The sequence below is a fragment of the Phoenix dactylifera genome, chromosome 2 (assembly GCF_051530095.1).
Source record: "Phoenix dactylifera cultivar Ajwa chromosome 2, Ajwa_hap1_PhDact_Kaust_v1.1, whole genome shotgun sequence".
Lineage (NCBI taxonomy): Eukaryota > Viridiplantae > Streptophyta > Magnoliopsida > Arecales > Arecaceae > Phoenix > Phoenix dactylifera.
The window spans coordinates 25,577,029-25,585,000 of record NC_143191.1 but is presented as its reverse complement, the minus strand read 5'-3'; the positions used below and the strand labels follow the sequence as shown (position 1 = coordinate 25,585,000).

General features: G+C 43.8%; 1 long non-coding RNA gene across 1 annotated transcript; it reads right to left on the bottom strand.

The window, feature by feature from the left end:
- Positions 1–3,546: 3,546 nt before the first annotated feature.
- LOC148714628 (uncharacterized) lies at positions 3,547–5,957 on the bottom strand. The gene is made up of 2 exons (XR_015975207.1): positions 4,804–5,957; positions 3,547–4,256 (listed from the first exon to the last, which is right to left on the bottom strand). It is a non-coding gene; the product is annotated as an uncharacterized LOC148714628 (long non-coding RNA).
- Positions 5,958–7,972: the final 2,015 nt, after the last annotated feature.

The following is a 7,972-nucleotide window of genomic DNA, read 5'->3' as shown; positions in this document are numbered from 1 at the left end:
TCATAGAACAAATACCAAACAAAAAAAAAAAAGACAGAAAAGAGACACTAGAAACAAAAAATAATTAGGAGAGAAAAAATATGTTAATATAAAAAAAAAGTCAAATAAAAAGGCTCTCTCTCACTTCTCACCAAGAAGGACAACTCTCGCTCTCTCTATCTCTCTCGTTTCTCATGCCATATTAAAGAAGACACCAAAGGTCCTTTTAAATAGAGCATCAATGCGTGGCATGTTTGATTCCTACTCAAATTTAAAAAATCAATACCCACTAAAAGATAAGACTTAATAACTACTACAGGATAAGGATAACTATTTTAGAAGGAATAACTAAGTATTCTAATAAAGGCCGGGTGGCTTTGCCTCCCTTTTCATCAAAAAAAATATAAGAAATAACTAAGTAGAATAAAACTAGGAATAGAATTCTAGCATAAGTAGGATAAGTAATGATTCTCGACGCTCCCCCTCATTGCGAAGTCCATACTAACAATGTTGAACTTGTCAATGTCGAAGTCCATGCTGATAATATTGAACTTGTCGATGTCGTGAAATGCCACAACAACCATTGCCAATATTGCCACAGTAACAACAATATGTAATATGGCTCGAACAGTAACTCCTTTGCTGGCTTGTCCTCTTCGATGCATATGTCAAAATCAACGATGTCCTCTAACACTTCTCTTCAGAATTGACTCTATGGCCACAATGTCGATATTCTAGGCATCTAGCTTATTTGAATGAATATCAAGTTTCCAATTATAATCACTGCTTACTAAAGCACTAGTCGTTACCTGCACACTTGTAAAATCAGCAGTAAAGCTTTGGCTATATTCACATACCTCCATTTGAGCTGCTTCAAGTATCTACATATAGCTTGCTCCTACATACAAAATCAAATCTTGATACAAAGAGTCTTCTAACAAATTAAACTTTGGAGTAACTTCAAAATTAATTAATAGACCAAAAACTTTGTCGAGTACCAATGCATATCATATATCGTCTCCACCAAGCATATTTTCTTCCTACTGGATCTTTGAAACCACTTCAAGATTAGTCAGCTTTTTAACCTCATCGCTGACTAAATCTTCATAAGAAATATCCATATCTTGGATAGTTTTGACATAAAAATCTTCTGCATTATATGATTTCTTAGTACAGATATGTGCGAACAACTCAACTATAGCATGCTTTGACTCTTCCTAAGCAATTTTAGAAACAACTAGTTCTTTAACCATGATCTCTTTTAAACTCGATACGATATCCGCTTGATCAATCTCTTCCTGCTCCAGGTTTTCTTCTTGATCTGGTTGATTTTTGTGCTGATCAATTTTGCTATGCTCTAAGTCTTCCAAACATGAACCAGTATCTAACCAATCAAGCTTTCTCGATTCAAATCTTGAAGTCTGTTATGATTCACATGAACCGATTTAGCATGCTGGCTATCAAGACAACTGAAATCAACAATACTAGTAGTGAGAGCCTAGCTACTAGTAAATAGAAAGCATAGGAAGCATATAAGTACTATACTCCTTATTCAAACTACAAAATAACAGTCTATGCTGTTTATTTTCATCATAATAAGAATTTGGATCAAGCATACCAAGCTCATCAAACAATTTATATTCTTAAAAAAATATTAGGAGATTGTAAGATTACCTTGTTTGAGAACACCAATCTCGTTCTCTAAAAATTGAAGCCGAGCCTCATTACACTTCGAGTGGAAAGTAGCAAGAATATCTTATACTATTTTCATCTCCTCTATATCTTAAATATGCTGGTGATTTTTTCATCCATATTAGTCCTAAAAATATACATAGCATTTTCAGTTTTGATCTCCCACTTTTTTCTCGCTCCCGTATTGTCAAAAGTTTTTAGTGGCTTCACCATATTTGTCCCGTTCACAATCTTGCATAAATCTTGCCCGATCACATAAGATTTAATGTAGGCCTTCCAATACACATAATTAGTGTTTAATTTTTTGATCCCAATCTATAGATGATAGTAGCTTCAGCCATGATGATTTACCTCTTGGATCACCAAACAAGAGTCCACACGCTTGCACTGCCGCATAGCGAATTACTAGACGCGCTTCGACCAAGCTGAGCTACGAACATATGAATAACCGATCTTCAAGCCTAGGGCTCCAATACTATGTAAAATGACATGCTATGTGATGTAGATCGATCATGCTGGCCCAAGATCTAAAACAAACACCAAACAAAAAAAAGAGATGCTAAAAGAAAAATAATTAGGAAAGAAAAAATATTTTATTACAAAACATTGAGCTACACAAAAAGGCTTTCTCTCACTCCTCATCAAGAAGGACAACTCCCACTTTTTCTGTCTCTCTTTTCGCACGCCACACTAAAGGAGACACTAAAGATTTCTTTAAATAGAGCATCAATGGACTTAAATTCAAAAACCAATCCCCATTAAAAGATAAAACTTAATAACTACTAAAGGATAAGGATAAACAATAATTCTCAATAAAATTAAATATAGCTAAAAGTTAGTTCACCGGCAAGAACGAGGTCATATGAAAGCATTAATACGATTGTGCAAATTGTTTTTGTAAACAGAAAACCAGACTTTCTACACCAATAAGGATTACTGCTCCGCATACACATAATAAAGTAGTTTTTCTAAACAATAAATAGACTTGGTAAAATAGGTCTATTTGATGTTTAGTTGCAATGACCACTCTAAAAGTTTTTTTACATATTGTTAGGAAAAAAATTCCTGTCTGGTATCACTTCTACTTTCTCATTTTCAATTTTTTTTAATTTTTAAAAACATGAAATTAGAGACTAAATTGTGCACGATAATCAGTTCCCATGTTCAATTTTTTGAAAACCCCTTTTCAGTTTCTTGAAATTATGGATAATCTGGCTTTCAAAGCTTTTACAAAGCAAAACTACCTATAATTGCTAGGGCTAGAAGCGGGCCGAGTTGGGTCGGACCATATCCCTACCCAAATCTGGCTCGAATTTTTTTAGGCTTCGGTCTGAGCTTAGGTCTAAAAACTTTTGAATAATTTAGGCTCGAGTCCGACCCGAGCCTAGGCCTGGGCTCGACCCGAGCCTAATTGGGCCAACCTGAATTATCCATTTGAGCCAAAAATAGTTTTGATTTGAACCTAATTGAAGTTTAATATTTCATAATACTGTTTCACTAATAAATGGGCTAGCTAAAAATTGGGCTCTCTCCTATAACATAAGTAAATGATACCTGATACATTATTCTCAGCTAAATCCATTTTAGTTTGTCCTTTACTTCCTCATTATTCCTTCTAAATAACAACATGCAAAAACAAATTAATTCGGGCTTGAACTCGGGCCTGGCTCGGGCTTGGGCCAGGCTTGGGCCAGGCCAATGACATACCCGAGCTCAGCTCGAAAAACAAATGGGCTCTACATTTAAGCCGGTTAGATTTATATAGGATAATGAAACTCCCACATCGATGATGTGATCTACTATATCTAAATTATCGATATACTAAAAATTATGTGATTTGAAAATTCCTAACCTCTACATTAAGCAGTCAAAAAATTGGACGGTCTAATAAAATTATACAATGTGTTTCTTTTATCATTTGATGCATAGCCAAGAGGTGTCCAACTAGTAGATCATATCCAACCGTCAGATCATCGATGTAGGATATCTATAGTCTAATATAGATCTGACCAAATATGAGTGAAAATCTATAGCCAAGTCCAGCAAATACATATGTATGCATGAGAGGCCATGCAATTGGGAGAGGGTGACGGAGAGCATGATAGCAGGCGTTTAAAGCTAAACATAAGTGGAAGAGAGTGGCGGGCAGAGCATTCAGCAGGCATCATAAAGGTTCATGGTCATGTCGAGCAATGTCCTCCGGGCCTTTCCAGAGACAAGCAGATCATAAATCAAAGAGGGTGGGTATGCTATGGCCACGCTCAACGTGGCAGCCTTTCAAGGCGGGAGAGTAAGTTTAGACGAGTCAGAACTTTCACACAGGTCAGAACTCGACAAGAGAGCTCGGAAGAGGCCTTGGTATCTACCAGTAGATGGAGGCCAGAATTTCCGGCCTCCCTTTTGTTCTCCTTCGAGCTGGTTTTCTTCTTGTTCTTTCACTATGCTGGCATAGCACCAGGGTACCGGCCCCTTTCTTACTGCAGATGAGCACGAGTTTCTGAGATGCACTTCCATTTCATTTCATCATTTCTCTTCGAAGCAGGTTGAATGCGTCGTAGATTTGATTTCGTAACTACGTAAGATTCCTGTATGAGCGAAGCAGTTCATTCAGGAACAAAACAACTCATAAATGTCAGTTCTCACTTTTCAACTGGAAGCCCACAAGAAAAACAAAGCCTAGAATAGCAGGAAAAGAAAAAGGTTGGTAAAACCCCATGACTGTGATGGCGGCGAGATCATCATAAACCCCAGCTGCAGCCATATCGCCCGATAAAGATCGCTCAACATATTACCTTAACGTTCGTTTAAAAAATATACTAAACGCACATCGATCCGGAGGGAGAGAGAGAAGTGAGAGAGAGCCGCATCAAAGTTCGTGCGTCCGTTCGGGAATTTTCTCGAGTGGGTGGAGGGTGTGGATGATGGCGGAAACCAGGGTGGAGGAGGTGGCGTCCCCGAAGGCTAGGAGGACCGAGGGCTCGACGCACCACCATGCGCGGGATGCGGCGAAGGGGCCGTCCTGGGCGGCGGGGGCCAAGGGCCGGCCAAGGCAATCGGAATGGACGGTTCACCCGATTACCGACCGAAAGCTGTTCGAATTGCAGAGCCGTTTTGCGGAGGTCTTGGAGGTACCTGCGGACAGGGTGGAGAAGACCCGAAGAGCTTGGCAGAGCACGACGGTGTTCATGCGGAGTGTCGGGAGGACGGTACCGGCCGAGTGGGTAGCCAGAGAGGTGCGACGGGCGGGGAGGCTAAACTATAATGTGGAATGCTTTACTCTGTCGGATGGGGTGTTTGCTGTCCGTTTTGCCTGCGAGAAGGATCGGGAGGCAACGCTGATGCAGGGACCGTGGTTGATCGCTGGCCAGCCATTCGCGATGGAACGCTGGAAGCCCGACTTCGTGACTGGTTTCGGCGAGATCTCCCGTGTGGTGGTGTGGATGTGCCTCCCGCGGCTGCCTTTGGACTTTTGGGAGAAGAAAACTATCCTCCAAATTGCAGCGACGACTGGGAAACCTTTAGCCTTGGACGAGTTCACCGATCAAGGGAAGAAGCTTGGCTTCGCCAGGGTCAAGATTGAACTGGACATCAACGCCCCCCTCGAGACAGGCATCTTTGTTAGGAGTGCCACAGCAGAAGGGAAGCAAAGGTCTGGCAGGGTTTTATTTATGAAAACCTGCCAGCATTCTGTTTCAAGCGTGGAAGAATCGGTCATGGCGAGGCGGCGTGCTCATTCTCCACTCCGGTGAGGGCCGAGACGGAGTCAGGGGAGGCGTCTGGTGGTGGGACGCATGCGGCAGGGTTGACCCCTTCGGAGGAGCCTGGGCGGTCCGGGGAGGTCAGGCTGGACAATGGTGAACAGCTGCTATATGGCCCCTGGCTGGCCACGAGGCGTATCTGACAACCCCGAGCGGCAAAAGAGAGGAGTCACGGGTAGACCTTACCTCGGTTCGGTTCTAACCGGAGAACCGGACCGAAATCGAATCGAAAAGAATCGGACCGGAACCGAAACCGTATCTCACGGTTCTTAACCGAACCGGAACCTTGAGGAATACAGTTCGGTTAAGATTCCAGGTTTGATGGAACTGAACCGGAACCGGAACCGAAAAACGACTATTTTATCCATCCTAACAACTAAAAAACGGCTAGTTTGAGGGGCATTTTGGGAAACAACTATTTTACCCCTGCTAACAACTAAAAAATGGCTAGTTTGGGCATTTTAGAAAACGAAAATTATCCCCAACACTATATATATATATATATATATCTCCAAATCAATTTTTTCGCCACACCACTCAATGACTCAATCTTCCAATCTCTCTCTCAATTTTTTACTCTCTTAATTATTCAATCTATTCCAATTCTTTACACATTTCATAACCTTTCCATATTTTCATTTTTCCCAATCCAATTATCAAAAATGTCTTCCTTCCGCTCAAATAAAGACAAATAAATATATGTTCCAAACTCAAATTCTTGGGATCCAAATTACCGACCCCCTTCTATTGATGAGTAAATAATAAAATGAGGTATAAATTATCATTTTTTATTAATTACACAATCTATTTGTATTTAAAATTTTTTTCCAAATTAATTACACAATCTATTTTTTTTCAAAATTTTATAATCGGAACCAGAACCGTCTAGAACCGGAACCGGAACCGTCTAGAACCGGAACTGGAATCGTCTAGAACCGGAATCGGAACCGGAACCGGCGGTTCTAGAACCGGAACCGAACCGACTATTTTCGGTTCCAGTTAAGGTTCTAGGTTTTTGTGGAACCGGAACCGGCGGTTCCGGAACCGTGGTCAGGTCTAGTCACAGGTTGAAGACGACCGAGTCAGGGGCTCGGCCCGACTCAGTGACTGGGGGCCCTGACTCGAAACCAGATCTCTCAAAAGGGGGTCCACAGGTGTCTGCTTCCCCGCCGGACCTTGACGGTCGGCAAAAACCGTCCAAGGTTGCCCGACGGAGATCACCGAAGAAGGCGGACTCAGCCGGTGTCGATGCCTCGGTCGCAATAGTGGAGGGGGTGAGTCAACTCGGTTGTGCCCCTGAGTCGCCACTCGAACAGAGGAGGAAGGAGGGATCGGGCCTACATGAACTGGATCGGGCCCGATTGGGTCAGGCTGGCACGGACTTGTAGGACACTACACTGAGGGCAAGCAGGCCGAGCCCGAGTCGACTTAAAAGGCCTCGGAGCCCTTCGAAGACCTAGTGGGCCGGGAGCTCAAATGGCCCAGCGGTCTGGCTGCCCCAATGCCTCAACCGACCACTCCCAGCAGCGGTCGAAGGCCCTTGCACGGCGGCCTTCGTCGGAGGAGCCATAGCTCCCCTCACCCCCTCCCCCCACCTCTAGGTGGGACATGATCTCGTGGTGGTGGAGCTAGGGCGGAGGAGGGAGACGGCCCGGTCGGTCGTCGGCCAGACGCCATGGATGCGGTCTACCCGGGGCTGGCTGAGGAGCTCTCCGCGGTGGTGGAAAGGCTAGACGGGCCGGCTTTGGCATCGGAGATGGTCGAGCTGGTGGAGCCGGGCATCGGGCATGGTAGATCCGAGGTTAGAGGCAACGGTGGTGTGGGTCAAGAGATGGATGCTTCGGCCGCCCTTTTGTGAAGGAAATTAGAGCTCCAAGCGTACTGGATGGCACAACAAAACAGTGAAGGAGGACATATGCAGATCCTCCTTCAATTGATGGGGGCAGTGGAAGGCAAGGGCACAATGGGGGTAGGGAAGTTTGATGCCTCAGATGCACAGTGTGGAGGTGGCTCCAGGGGTGAGGGTCGTGCCAACTCATCCTGTGCCCAATGAGGATCCTTCTCTAGAACTGCCGGAGAGCCAGAAAGCCTTCATTCGCCCCGATTTTTCGTAGATTGGTACAGCAACACAATCCAGAGATTTGTGTTTTATTCGAGACCCAGCTCGCCGAGAGGAGCCTTCTGCAGGCTAGGAGAGCTGTGTCATGATCCTGGGGATTCTATGCTGTAGAATCCCAAGGATTCTCATGGGGCATAATTGCAACTTGGAAACAAGATTGTTGTAGGGTGGACATGTTTAGTGTTTGTAACTAGGAGGTAGTTATGGTGGTATTGGAGGGCAACAGAAATCTATGGGTCTTAGCAGTTGTTTATGCTGGTACAGACTTTAGAGAGAGGAGAATTTTGTGGGAGGAGGTTTCTAACTTGATTAGCAAGAGACATCCAATGCTGGTGGCAGGGGACTTCAATTGCATAGACGGGCCGTGGGAGAAGATGGGGGGGAAGGCCTCCTCTTGCAAGAGGAAGGTTAGAAAATTTCAGGA